The sequence below is a fragment of the Neoarius graeffei genome, chromosome 18 (genome assembly GCF_027579695.1).
Source record: "Neoarius graeffei isolate fNeoGra1 chromosome 18, fNeoGra1.pri, whole genome shotgun sequence".
In the NCBI taxonomy this organism is placed as follows: domain Eukaryota; kingdom Metazoa; phylum Chordata; class Actinopteri; order Siluriformes; family Ariidae; genus Neoarius; species Neoarius graeffei.
The window spans coordinates 41977455-41992799 of NC_083586.1; the positions used below are offsets into that span (position 1 = coordinate 41977455).

Below are 15345 nucleotides of genomic sequence, written 5' to 3' on the forward strand. Positions count from 1 at the left end.
AGTCATTAAAATTCAGTGTTGCTTGAAAATGTGTCGTCTCCCCAAAATACCCACATCCGTAACACTGATAAATCACTAGATACAGTGGTGCTTGAAAGTTTGTAAACCCCTTAGAATTGTCTATATTTCTGCATAAATATGACCGAAAACATAATCAGATTTTCACACAAGTCCTAAAAGTAGATAAAGAGAACCCAGTTAAACGAATGAGACAAAAATATTATACTTGGTCATTTATTTATTGAAGAAAATGATCCAATATTACATACCTGTGAGTGGCAAAAGTATGTGAACCTCTAGGATTAGCAGTTAATTTGAAGGTGAAATTAGAGTCGGGTGTTTTCAATCAATGGGATGACAATCAGGTGTGAGTGGGCACCCTGTTTTATTTAAAGAACAGGGATCTATCAAAGTCTGATCTTCACAACACATGTTTGTGGAAGTGTATCATGGCACGAACAAAGGAGATTTCTGAGGACCTCAGAAAAAGCGTTGCTGATGCTCATCAGGCTGGAAAAGGTTACAAAACCATCTCTAAAGAGTTTGTACTCTACCAATCCACAGTCAGACAGATTGTGTACAAATGGAGGAAATTCAAGACCATTGTTACCCTCCCCAGGAGTGGTCGACCAACAAAGATCACTCCAAGAGCAAGGCGTGTAATAGTCAGCGAGGTCACAAAGGACCCCAGAGTAACGTCTAAGCAACTGAAGGCCTCTCTCACATTGGCTAATGTTAATGTTCATGAGTCCACCATCAGGAGAACACTGAACACCAATGGTGTGCATGGCAGGGTTGCAAGGAGAAAGCCACTGCTCTCCAAAAAGAACATTGCTGCTCGTCTGCAGTTTGCTAAAGATCACGTGGACATGCCAGAAGGCTATTGGAAAAATATTTTGTGGACAGATGAGACCAAAATAGAACTTTTTGGTTTAAATGAGAAGCATTATGTCTGGAGAAAGGAAAACACTGCATTCCAGCATAAGAACCTTATCCCATCTATGAAACATGGTGGTGGTAGTAGTATCATGGTTTGGGCTTGTTTTGCTGCATCTGGGCCAGGACGGCTTGCCATCATTGATGGAACAATGGATTCTGAATTATACCAGCGAATTCTAAAGGAAAATGTCAGGACATCTGTCCATGAACTGAATCTCAAGAGAAGGTGGGTCATGCAGCAAGACAACGACCCTAGCACACAAGTCGTTCTACCAAAGAACGGTTAAAGAAGAATAAAGTTAATGTTTTGGAATGGCCAAGTCAAAGTCCTGACCTTAATCCAATCGAAATTTTGTGGAAGGACCTGAAGCGAGCAGTTCATGTGAGGAAACCCACCAACATCCCAGAGTTGAAGCTGTTCTGTATGGAGGAATGGGCTAAAATTCCTCCAAACCGGTGTGCAGGACTGATCAACAGTTACCAGAAACGTTTAGCTGCAGTTATTGCTGCACAAGGGGGTCACACCAGATACTGAAAGCAAAGGTTCACATACTTTTGCCAGATATGTAATATTGGATCATTTTCCTCAATAAATAAATGACCAAGTATAATATTTTTGTCTCATTTGTTTAACTGGGTTCTCTTTATCTACTTTTAGGACTTGTGTGAAAATCTGATGATGTTTTAGGTCATATTTATGCAGAAATATAGAAAATTCTAAACGGTTTGCAAACTTTCAAGCACTGCTGTGTATTTACATAAAAATGAATATATTACTTTTGAACATTGGTCTGTCTTGTCCCTGTAAAGTCACATGACCAGATATGTGTGCCATACTGCGTTGCTCTGATATTAAGCTTGTACGGGCACTGAGGCAATTTGCGGGTCAACATGAGTTCATATGTCATATCACGAACACTGGTATAGCCCAGTACAGCTGATAGCACTTAGACCAGTGAAACTAGGACAAAGCAGCACTCAGAGAGAGAGAGAGAGAGAGAGAGAGATGTTGCTGTAGATAGCTACTCTTTTGATGGGTTGTAGCGTATGTTATGTCCATTCTAAATTTGATACTGGTAAAAGGCCTTCACTATGCTACTGGTAAGCTTACATACCATTCATGCCACTCTGCTGTGTGTGTGTGTGTGTGTGTGTGTGTGTGTGTGTGTGTGTGTGTACAGCTATCAAAATAGATACCAGCTTATCACACACTGTACAGGCCGGTAGCCAGCATCAGGAGACGTCCCACCATCTCCCCGAACCTCAATGAGTGTAGATATGTGTATGATTGAGAGAGACACAAAGAGAGAGACATTGTTTTTAAGGAAGCATAGCATTACTCTACTTGCAACACAGAATACTGCAAGCACAAAAAAAATAAATGAAAAATGACAAACTTGTGGGTGTGTGACCACACATTTTAAATAAAGCTCTTTGACCCGACTGGCATGCAGGCTAGCTCATGCAGCCCTTTCCTCCCTGACTATAACACTTAATTGCATAGTGGAGATCAACCTTGATCTGTGGGCGGGGACGCATGTGTATAAAAGTTCAACTCGTCGAACCTTTCTCTCCGCTGATTTGCGGACAGGGCCGTCCTCGTAGCAGCCTAGACAGAAAAACAGCAAGTGCTTCAATGCTGGAAATATCAGGCACAGCCCAATTGGCCGTCTGAGCAGAGCAGAAATAGAATGGCGTTCAAGCTAAAATCTGATCCTGGGTGGACACGGAAGATTCACTTTCAAGTTTCACGCCCCGATCATTTAAAGCTGCAGCTGAAACAACAAGCATACACGTCAACCTATACGGAATGTCCGTATTTTATACGGATTTGATTCAATAAACGTAGTATACGGGCGTATCAATAAAGTTATACGGATTCTTTAACCTCCTAGGGCTTAGCGGTCACATACGTGGACAGCTCTTTTTAGAAATTCGGAACAAGTATCCACATATGTGGACATACTTTTTCCTCTAAAAGTACATCTTATCAAAGATGATGCTTAGTTTTTATTCTAATCAGGTTCTAATAAGCCCAAATAGCAAAGAGAAATAAAAAATGCATGTAAAAAAACAGCTTGGGCCTTAGGAGGTTAAAAAAACTTCAATATTTATTTAGAGCTATAATCAATTCCCACGATGATAAAAGAGCGCATAACATTTACTGTACACCACAGACAGCCAGTAAAGAGTCTTATGAAATCGCGCGTTATCTTGTGCTAGCGAGACTTCGTTCCACTTTTGATCATGCGCACACCGCATTGCGAGAATCCCGCCAACCGTGAAGTCAGACATATAAACATAGACGCCGCCTTCTGCGTAGAATCATACGTCATCCTCGCCGCCATATTGGATGTGGCAAAGTGGAGATTCTTCAACTGTCTCTGGTATAGCGTCTAGACAGTAGCCGAGAATAAAGATGCCTCATTCATGTGCTGCGTTTAACTGTACCAACAGGTTTACCGTCCAAACGAGATCACATGGGATTACCTTTCACAGGTGAGACTGGAAAAATACTTTTCATTGTATTTGGTCATTATAACGTAATTTTACGAACAGATTTTCCTGACTTTGTGGCTAATATGAAGTCTCGTGCATAATAGCCGCTCGGTGAAACCTGTCTCCAAACAACGAAGTATTTCCTTCGTAACTATGCTGATAACACTTTGTGTTTTTGTCAAACATTGGAGCTTCGTATTCATTCTGAAGGTTTATTGTTATTAATATTGAATAAAAAGTAACTGGGATACATCATTGTTAATTATCATTCAAATTTTAGGTAAATTATTTTAATTTGCATCTTATACAGATTTTATAAGGGAAATACGGATTTTGGAGGTTGGTTATACAGATTTGATTGACGAAAGGTTGACATGTATGAACAAGTGGCAGGTTTTCAAAAAGTGCAGCACCCAAACTCTTCGTCACCTGTGGTAAGAAGTATAAAGGAAGTGAATGAGAAAATGTTACACTTTTAACGGAGCGGTCGGAAAATCTCGTGTGGATGAGCCTCCGTTGACGAGCCTCGTCTTTGCGCTTAATCCACCCCTGCCGACCCCATTTCCTCAACTATGCATTTCATTTTAACCCTTTGATGCAAAACATGGGTCAAAAGTGACCCGGCTGAGTTTTTATCTTCTATATCTTTGCAATAAATTAATTCCATCATTCAGTATTCAAGGTATTCCTCAATTAACTTGTTTTTGATCATCATACATCCTTATTTTATTTTTTCCTTTCTTACTTTTTGAATAAAAACCATTTTTGTACGGTATCACTACCCTTCTAATGCCCAACATGGGTCAAAAACGACCTGCATTCATTTTCCAGGTTATTTCATGTATGGCTGAGTGTTTCTATGATATACTTTTAAAATAAATTCATTTTGTCATTTACTTTTCTAAATATGCAGTAAATATCTTGTTTTTGTTTAGCACAAATCATTTTTTATTTTTCCTTTCTTAAGTTATGAACAAGCACGGCTTTTGTAATTCTACATCAAGTTTACACACATGGGTCAGAACCGACCCGCATGCATTTACTCCAGCGTTTGGTGGGAACTGTGAATTGTGCTTGTGTCAGACATTTCACAGCTCAGCACAGCGCCCTTTGCCCGTCTAATACATGCAAGTAATGTTTTTCAATTGTTCTAGCATTACCTTAGAAAAAAATTGATTATGTTTAGGTTACGTTGAGAGTGAGTAGATTACTCGTCAGAAAGTTACAAGTAATTACTATTAGCTACCGAGCTGCTGACATATTCTACTTTAGTTAGCTAATTTTACTGTAGTTGGCTTAGCTAACGACATAGTTAATAAATAAATAACTGGCCCCATTCACTGCTAAAGTAATTACTTGAAACAAATTATTATTCTAGTATTAAGACATTTAATTTTAAATCACACTTGGATGACCCATGTGTAGTAATATAAAAAGTATTTTTGTTCATAAAGTAGGAAAGAAAAAATTAAATTAATGATTTGTGGTAATTAAAAACAAGATATTTAAAGAATACTTGGAATATTCAATCATAAAATAAACTGATTTCAAAAGATAGAGCAAAGAAAAACTCAGTCAGCATGAAATAACCTGGAAAATGAATGCGGGCCATTTTTGACCCATGTTGGGCATTAGAAGGGGTGCGCATACTGTATGTTTTGCATCAAAGGGTTAAAGAAAGAGTTGAATAGTTTGACTTCAGCTAGGGTTGGGGATCGTTTCTGGGCCGGAAAAAGTGCAGACAGGTTCCAGGTTTGTTGGTGTTTCTAGATCACTCGCAGATCGCAGATGTTCAAAGTTGTAGTTGGCTAGCTGTTGGTGCTTCAGCTGTCCAGTCTCTGAAATGGTCTGTGGTAGACTGGAAGTCCCCGCCCCCAATTCCACTGTGACCAATCACAATATTTTAAATTCGGCTTCAGCCCATTTCCAGAAAAATTTATGCTTTATGTTTGGGTCTAGACTTCTTTCAGTGTAAAATACGATGTGTTTCAAAAAATTTGATATCATTTCACAATCTAATAACTTTGCCAATTCTCGTTCAATTGACCTCAAATTTTAACAGCATGGCTGGAAACAGGTCAAAATTTTTGTTTTATGTTTATCTTTTTAGGTATAGAAATGCCATTCACTGGAAAAGAAAAGGCGTTTTGTGTGTTAGAGTACGCGCGAACACAGTCGAACAAGACTGTGCAGCGTGCATTTGAGAGAATTCTCTAAAAATGCACCAATTTAGACACGGCACAAAAAGTTCAAACAGGAAGGCTGTCTGTGCAGGGCAAAAGGATCTGGACGACCACCAGCATCGGAAGAGACGGTCGAGCGAGTTCGGGAATACTGAAAATTGGTGAAATCGTTCATGGAATCCACATACCTTTGAATTTCTCATTCAAATTTTGAGGAATAAATCTTATATTGCTCAACATTAAAGGAACAGTCCACCGTACTTCCATAATGAAATATGCTCTTATCTGAATTGAGACGAGCTGCTCCGTACCTCTCCGAGCTTTGCGCGACCTCCCAGTCAGTCAGACGCAGTCAGACGCGCTGTCACTCCTGTTAGCAATGTAGCTAGGCTCAGTATAGCCAATGGTATTTTTTGGGGCTGTAGTTAGATGCGACCAAACTCTTCCGCGTTTTTCCTGTTCACATAGGTTTATATGACCAGTGACATGAAACAAGTTCAGTTACACAAATTGAAACGTGGCGATTTTCTATGCTATGGAAAGTGCGCACTATAATGACAGGCGTACTAACACCTTCTGCGCGCTTCGACAGCGCATTGATATCTGAGCTCCGTATCAATGCGCTGCCGAAGCGCGCAGAAGGTGTTAGTACGCCTGTCATTATAGTGCGCACTTTCCATAGCATAGAAAATCGCTACGTTTCAATTTGTGTAACTGAACTTGTTTCATATCACTGGTCATATAAACCTATGTAAACAGGAAAAACGCGGAAGAGTTTGGTCGCATCTAACTACAGCCCCAAAAAATACCATTGGCCATACTGAGCCTAGCTACATTGCTAACAGGAGTGACAGCGCGTCTGATTGCGTCTGACTGACTGGGAGGTCGCGCAAAGCTCGGACAGGTACGGAGCAGCTCGTCTCAATTCAGATAAGAGCATATTTCATTATGGAAGTACGGTGGACTGTTCCTTTAAGCCTGTTCAGTCTCATCTGCCGAGACTATGTAGTTTCTGGGATATTTACATCTCAAATAATATATATATATTTTTTAAATACCCTGTATATTTGGTAAACTTGCAAGGATGAAAAAAACGTGTTGTCATGCGCAATCATTGCTGTCAACTACGTCACTTAAATAACAGATCCCATCTTTAATGTCTACATAATACCTACAGTACTGTGCAAAAGTTTTAAGCACCCTTTTTATTTCATGCAAACTTTGTTATAGATTTCTATTTTATGATTTCTACATTATCGAGTCGGTGCAAAAACATTTTAGAGTTCCAAATGTTCATTTTCCAGCACAAAATTAAATGTTACAAAAAGAAAAAGGTATCTGAGCAGCATATTACACAAGAGAGCATGTTTCAGATTAAAAAAAGAAAACATAATGAAGGCTGCTGGGTTTTCGTGCAAAATTAAGAAGCAAGTAGGACAAAGTGTCCAGAAGAAGAACTGTGGCTGGTTCTGTAAGATGCTCAGTAAAACCTACAGCTCATTTCCTTATCAAACTGCACTCACTGTACCTGAGACTATATCTATCTATTTTAAAGCAAAGGGTCGTCTCACACCAAATATTGACTTTGTTTCATTTATTATGGCTTACTGCTGTTTATAGTGTTTTTTTTAAGGTTGAGACATTTCATTTCATTATTTTTTAAGCCATTTTTGGTCGACAGCATTTCTTTACATGTGCCTAAGACTTTTGCACAGTACTGTATTTGCATTTAAACAATGGAAGGGTCACCTAAACAAACCTGTCCTATGGATTTGATGACCCTAATCAATTAGAATTGCCTTTTTTCAGACACTATGCCATAAATAATTAACTTTATTTTTTCGCGGTGCGGTTTCCATCAAATCCTGCGCTCTGATTGGCTGGCGAGCGGGTCCGTACCCTACGATACGGACCCCAGTTACGGACCTCTGGCGACTTGCTCGTTCACAACAACAACAAACTTAGTAGAATTTTTTTGTCAACATTTCTCTTATTTTTTATAAGATTTATTTATAAGATTATCAAAAACCTTATAAACTTTTGCCAGTATTTCTCAGCATAATAACATTAATTTTACAGCATGGATAGCGATAACGACAGTCTTCACAGCGAAAGCGAGTTTTACTACCCTGAGGAAGAAGAAATGAAAGAAAACATTTCAGGAGAAAGCTAAAAACCTGTAACTTGCTAATGCCGAGCAAAAACATGGCTGAATCCAGAATGACTCAATTTTGTATAAATAGGGGACGACATAGGCGGCAAAATGTTTTTTACCTGCCATGGAAGTGCACTTGTATACCGAGGAGGAAGCAATTTGCATTACAGCCGTGAATGAGGATTCAAAATGGCGGCTCGGCTCGGTTTTCCCTTTCGGGCGCTCTCGTTTTCTGTTAGAATTTGGTAAAGAAAAAAAGGATTATTTACCAGCTTAAGGTCGGTCCGTATGGTGAAATACCGTGACCTCGGCCTTGAATACTGACCTCGGCACAGAGGGCCTCGCTCAGTACTTTCAAGACCTCGGTCACGGCATTTCACCATACGGACCTCCCAGCTGGTAAATAGCATACACTACCATTCAAAAGTTTGGGGTCACCCAGACAATTTTGTGTGTTTTTTTTTTTTTTTAAAGATTTTTTTGGGGCTTTTTCCACCTCCATTGGACAGGACAGTGCAGAGACAGGAAACGAGCGGGAAAGAGATGGGGAGGGATTGGGAAATGACCCCGGGCCGGAACCGAATCCAGCTCCCCGGATCGGCGCCCCATCCACCCGAGCCCCGACAAGTTTGTGTTTTCCATGAAAAGTCACGCTTTTATTTACCACCATAAGTTGTAAAATGAATAGAAAATATAGTCAAGACATTTTTCTGGCCATTTTGAGCATTTAATCGACCCCACAAATGTGATGCTCCAGAAACTCAATCTGCTCAAAGGAAGGTCAGTTTTATAGCTTCTCTAAAGAGCTCAACTGTTTTCAGCTGTGCTAACATGATTGTACAAGGGTTTTCTAATCATCCATTAGCCTTCTGAGGCAATGAGCAAACACATTGTACCATTAGAACACTGGAGTGATAGTTGCTGGAAATGGGCCTCTATACACCTATGGAGATATTGCACCAAAAACCAGACATTTGCAGCTAGAATAGTCATTTACCACATTAGCAATGTATAGAGTGGATTTCTGATTAGTTTAAAGTGAGCTTCATTGAAAAGAACAGTGCTTTTCTTTCAAAAATAAGGACATTTCAAAGTGACCCCAAACTTTTGTCATGGTTTGAGTCACACATTTCACTACACACTAAATTCTTTCAGCAAAAGGAGGACTAAATTATGAGACCTGCTGCTTCTGGATGTCCTTGTTAAACAATCTAGGCTGAGTTTCCTAAAAGCATCATGGCACAAAGATGATCACTAAATGGTAGAGCGAGTGTGACACTGAACACACTCTTTCAGTTGACATGATCTTAATTTTGCAATGCTTTTGGGAAACTCAGCCTTCTCATCTCATCTCATTATCTCTAGCCGCTTTATCCTTCTACAGGGTCGCAGGCAAGCTGGAGCCTATCCCAGCTGACTACGGGCGAAAGGCGGGGCACACCCCGGACAAGTCGCCAGGTCATCACAGGGCTGACACATAGACACAGACAACCATTCACACTCACAGTCAATTTAGAGTCACCAGTTAACCTAACCTGCATGTCTTTGGACTGTGGGGGAAACCGGAGCACCCGGAGGAAACCCACGCGGACACGAGGAGAACATGCAAACTCCACACAGAAAGGCCCTCGCCGGCCACGGGGCTCGAACCCGGACCTTCTTGCTGTGAGGTGACAGCGCTAACCACTACACCACCGTGCCGCCCTAAACTCAGCCTTAAAGAAAAATATTCTAATTTGCTTTTGTATTCATACTGTATTTTTACGAGTAGTAGAGCAACACCTAATTATCGACACCTTAACGATCTTTTGGCTGTTGCAAAAGGAGAAAAGACTTTCGATACGTAAATTGTGCATGAACAGTTACTCAAATTTCCACTGGAAAAAAAATGGGTTGATTCCTGATTACTTAGGGTATCAGATCATGTGACACCATTCTACAAGTATTGACACCTTTGTCCACAGTTATCGACATCCAGATGATTTATAAAAAAAAAAATATTAAATCGGTATGTAGTATTAAGTGAACAAAACATAGTTTTTATTTCAAATTTGTTCTACATAGACTTATATTTAGTACAAAATATCTTTTATATAAATATACCGATGTCGGTGCTTACATAAATGAGGAAGTAATTCTGTTTGTAAACGATAATGTTTAACCTGTCAGAAAATCTTTTTGTTCCACTTTAAGTTTTTTCGTAGATCACGTTTTGCTAATCATTCGTTGTTTGTATTAATTTCGACTTTTGTAGTTTATCAATAAACGTCAACAAGCAATTGACATTATAACCACATAAAAATCCAGGTCAAAGGTCGCACGTCATTCCTCGAACCAAAATATAAAATGTCTACTGATATTGTATTACGTGGTAGATATTTATAACAAACTGCAAAAAAATTATTTCTGAATAAAATAGAAAAATCTGAATATTTCAAGCATGTCATTTTTTATATGCTAGGAATTTAATTCTGGTCTAATTCTATTTATTGCAATCAGATTCCAAATACTCTATAAACATTCCGTTCTGTTATGAATCAGAAAAAAATGATTATAAAATCACAGCACTTTTATTTTTTATAAGTACTTCATCTACTTCAACAATGTCACACAAAGATCGAGATGTAACAGTTGTAAATGTCACTTAATTCCACAGGGTGTCGATAATGGTGGACACCGGTGAAAGTAATCACTATTCGAAACATTACGTGACTTCTCAAACACACGTTTAGATACAAAACAGCGACTGTCAAATGAAAGAGTAAGAAACAAAGTAGGTTTCGACAAGGAGATCGTGAAATATCGGTGAATTTGAGGAGTAAAAACATGTCCATGATCTTTCCACCATGTGATGATAACGTCCGGGTTTTCTTCAACTTGCTGATCGTGCTTAAAAAAAAATAAAAATAAAAAATTCCACCTCAGGTAATGAGCTGTGTCAAGATCAAAGGGCAAGGTGGGTCTTCCGGTTGATTAATTAACCAATAATAATTATTGTAACTGAAACTCCATCCATCTTCTACCGCTTATCCGAATCCAGGTCACAGGGGTAGCAGCCTAAGCAGAGCAGCCCAGACTTCCCCCTTCCCAGGCCACCTCCACCAGCTCTTCCAGGGGAATACCGAGGCGTTCCCAGGCCAGCTGAGAGATGTAATCTCTCCAGCGTGTACTGGGTCTGCCCTGGGGTCTCCTCCCGGTGGGGCATGCCCAGAAAACCTCCCTTGGGAGGCGTCCAGGGGGCATCCTAACAAGGTGCCCGAACCACCTCAACTGACTCCGTTCGATGTGAGGAGCAGCGGTTCTACTCCGAGTCTCTCCCGAATGACCAAGCTTCTCACTCTGTCTCTAATGCCGCTTTTCCACTACCAACGCGGCTGAGTCGGGCTGAGCCGTGCCGTGCTGAGTCGAGCTGAGCGGGGCTGTTGGAGTTGCATTTCGACTACAACCGCGCTGAACCGTGCTGGCTGGAAGTGGGTGGACACATTGGGTGGAGTTAGCGAAAGTGGGTGGACGTCACGTGATGTCGTTAGGCGGCGCAAACAGTGACATCAGTGATCTTTTAAGCGGTAGTCTCACCACCCGGATAGTAAACAATAAACATGGAGGACATGGTGTCGTTAGTGTTGCTGGTCTTGGTGCTGTGGCTTGTTGTCACCGACAACGCCAACAGATACTGGCAAGAGCGTATAGATGAGGCGAGGTGCATAAGGCTTCATAATTCTCGTAATTCGTAATTCTCCTTCTTCCGGGTTTACGGTGTTTACAGATCCCAGCGTGCTCGCGGGGCGTGTGTGGGCATGTGAGGACACTCCTCCTCACCAATCAGTGCACAGGGGAGTGTCTGCTCACGCCCCTATCCCCACTCAGCTCGGTTTGGCTCGCTTCAGCCCTACTCCAAAACCGTGCGAGTTTTGGGTGCTAAGCAGGGCTGAAACGAGCTGAGTTGTGCTGTTTTTAGATAGTCGAAACGCGAGCCGTGTCGGGCTGAAGTGAGCTGAAGCGAGCTGAAGTGAGCTGAAAAAGGGTAGTGGAAAAGGGCCATAAGGGAGAGCCCAGACACCCTGCGGAGAAAACTCATTTCTACCGCTTGCATCCGCGATCTCATTCCTTCGGTCACTACCCATAGCTCATGACCATAGGTGAGGGTGGGAACGTCGATGGACCAGTAAATTGAGAGCTTTGCCTTTTGCCCTCTCTTCACCACAACAGACCGGTTTAGCGTCCACTAACGGAAACTCACCTTTGTAAATTTGTTTTTTTTATTGGTAAATCTGAAAAGGTGTCGATAATTATGGACGTCGATGATTGTAGTCACCGCTCTAATTCTGAATTAAGCAGTTAAACATTAAATCAAGCTTCTTGTTACTAGGGCTTAGTACTGAACTGGAGTACAAAATGTGTAAAAATGTTTGCTCATTTGAAAAACTCTACAAAATCTAGGCTGTTTATTCGTGGCTGAGAATGATTCTTGGTTATACATCCATATAAAAACAGAGCCAACAAATCTGCAAATCCCAACAAATCTCTTTGTAATGAGGCATGCAAAGCCATGAGAGCGACAAGCACGCAAACATGGCAGAACCAAAGAGATCCAAAAATCCAACTACGATCAGAAAGCTTTAATCTGAGAACCGGCAAGTCAGGGCACAAATCAAAAATAGTGAAAAGTATGAAAATAGAGTACATTAATCTCTAAATAAAGTGAAAGTTCTTGATTTCATGAAAAATGCCATTGAGAGCAACTCTGGGAAATCCTTTAAGATAACGTTCTAACTCTTGAGTTCGATATGACTCATGGAGCTTTCCTTTCTGTCGGTTGAGACTGAGGATTATCCTCTGGGGGGTTCTCCAGTTACAACATCTGTATATGAATGAAAATGAAAATGTTTCACCTCCGAGATTGAAAAGAAATTAATTTCTTTCTCATGTTTAATTATTTCTCCTGTGTCGTGATTGTTGTACGGAAATTCTTGCATCTGAACTGATTTTAAATGCTTTCATTCTCTTTATTCAAGAACAAGGATAGGACTCTTCAACAGAGGTTCTTTTGAATTTAGAAAACTCTGTAGAAAGCCAGAACGAAAGGACTCCGATATACTGATCCTGAAGAAAGATCTCAGCCATTACTGTTCGCAATGTAATGTTAAACACACAGAACTGCAAATATCTCCAAAGCCACACAAGCTAGACTTGTGAAAAGTTACATGAACATTAGGACCGCTACACTGTAAAAAAAATGTCTGTAGAATTAACAGTGAATTTATGTAGAATCATGACATAAAAAAAAATGTAAATACAAAAACAATGAAGCAGTGTGTAATTCACATCAATATACTGTAAAACTCCTAACCAAACACCACTGTTAATTTAACAGTAAGAATATGTTGAATTGATCATATTTTTTTGTAGAATTTACAAATTGTTGTAGTTTAAACACAAACTGTAATACTAAAACAGAATGTGATAGTTAAAATTACATCATTGCCCCGTTAAAAAAATTAAAAAATGGCTACCGTCGTGGCTCAGTCGACTAAGGCGCCATACCAGGAATCCGGGGACCCGGGTTCGATTCCGACCCAAGGTCATTTCCCGATCCCTCCCCGTCTCTCTCTCCAGCTCATTTCCTGTCTCTACGCCCGACCTGGGCATTTTGCGGGCCGCATCCGTCCCTTTGGTTCATTCTGACCGGCCCGCGTAAGGTTAATTAGAAATTACAAAATAAATGTATTTCCTAATTTTACCTCATGCATGGACTGAATGTACATTGCTTTTATTTTGAAGTTGTGTTCAACAAAAACGCAATGTGCGCAACATGAACATGACATGAAATCCCACGAAACCTAATCCCGCGATAACTACTTCCGTAATTTGTCCAGACCAACCACAAACTTGTACGTCATCCTTCAAACGGTCCGGCCAATCACATAGTGTGACGTCACCAGCAGGCGCCGGAGCCCGAGCCGATCTGTAGATCTGATTCCTACACCGAATCGACTGATGATCATCTGTCAGCTGTGCTTCGCATCTCCACCTCAGACATTCAACCTGACTCTGATGCACTCGTTAAAGACCAACAGAGACTAGATTTCTCTCACTGAACAAATAAAAAACACCAAATGAGGTGATTAGACTACAAATGTCGGCATCATTATTATAATATGATGTATCTTGATTGATATTTGGAGTAGAAAGACAATATTGTGATGTCTTTATTGTGTTTTAGGGTGAATGTGACTGAAAAAAAAAAAAAAAAATGGTACAAACGTTCACATTTTGTTAACCATTGTTTTGGGAAATTTGATTGAATAAATGACATTTTTTGTAAGGCAACCTCGTTTTTTTTCCATACTCTTACCAGTCTTAGCAGTTTGTAAAAACAATGATATTTATTGCTTTATATAAAGAAATACAATTCATATTATGCAGAATTTAGTTCAGCCTTATGGTCCAGCCCTCCACAAAATTCTGTTTCTCATGTGGCCCCATGGAAAAAATAATTGCCCACCCCTGCTCTACGCTGTCCTATCCAATAAAGGTGAAAAAAGCCCAAAAAAAAAATTCTAAAAAAAAAAAAATCTGTCTAGTAGATCATTGCTTGTAACCATTTTGAATCATTGTTTATTGTACAATGAATATCTGTAAAATTTACATTTAGTTATCATTAACTGTACATGGAATCCCAGTGAAATGTACAAGTTATTCTGTAATGTTGTTTACATGTCACTGTATTTTTAACAGAATTATTCTGGCAACCACAGCTGCCAGTGTTTTTCCGTAAAAACAGTGGATTTTTTTTTTTTACAGTGTAGTGATCGTAGCCATCGTAGTTTTTCTTCTCGCCCTGTGAATTCTTTATGTGATTGGGCGATCAAGGTAGAGGTTTAACTATTATTCTTCATCACTAATCTGAATGTGCAGTGTAATTTGTTTCAAGTGTAGATTCATTCTTTCCACGAAACAAATGAACCAAAACCAAACGAGCCATTTCTGAATTCTTCAGGACTCTTTTGTTCTCAGAAGCTTGTTTTGTCTCATCAAGAACGAATTCCCTTCAAATGTTTCCAACAATAATAAATATTCATGGTTTTACACAGTAACCACCAAATGAGCTTGTGAAAACTGCCCCAAAGGAGAAAAAAAAAATCTCTCTCAAAACAAATGTCACATGTTCTGACTGAAATTACAACAAACGGCAGACATTAGAAATTCTACAGATCACAATCAACAACATTTGGGGGGGGAGGGGGGGGACTTGTTTTTGAAATTTTACACGCTCTCAAAACTACTAGAAAGGACTTCCAATGAGGAGCAGTTGAAGGAGACAGAAGTCTCATTCATGCAAAGCTTTTCTGGAATACATCAGTAGGAAATATGGACAAATATGGAGGGATCTGTATAACTCACTGGATTCAACACTAATATCCCATTGTGTGTGTGTGTGCGCGCGCATCATTTCCATATTACAGTATTATAAAACACAATGATTGACTGATGTCCAGCTCCAACCACTTTCAGACTGGTACAAAAGCTTCCTCAGATTAACCAAATTTAAAATCCTAATGCAATCTG

At 39.9% G+C, this 15345-nt stretch overlaps 1 protein-coding gene across 6 annotated transcripts in view; it reads right to left on the bottom strand.

Moving 5' to 3' along the window:
- sh3pxd2aa (SH3 and PX domains 2Aa) overlaps positions 1–15345 on the bottom strand; it is a 360165-nt gene that overhangs the window by 321363 nt on the left and 23457 nt on the right. The gene's annotated exons all lie outside the window — the stretch shown is intronic.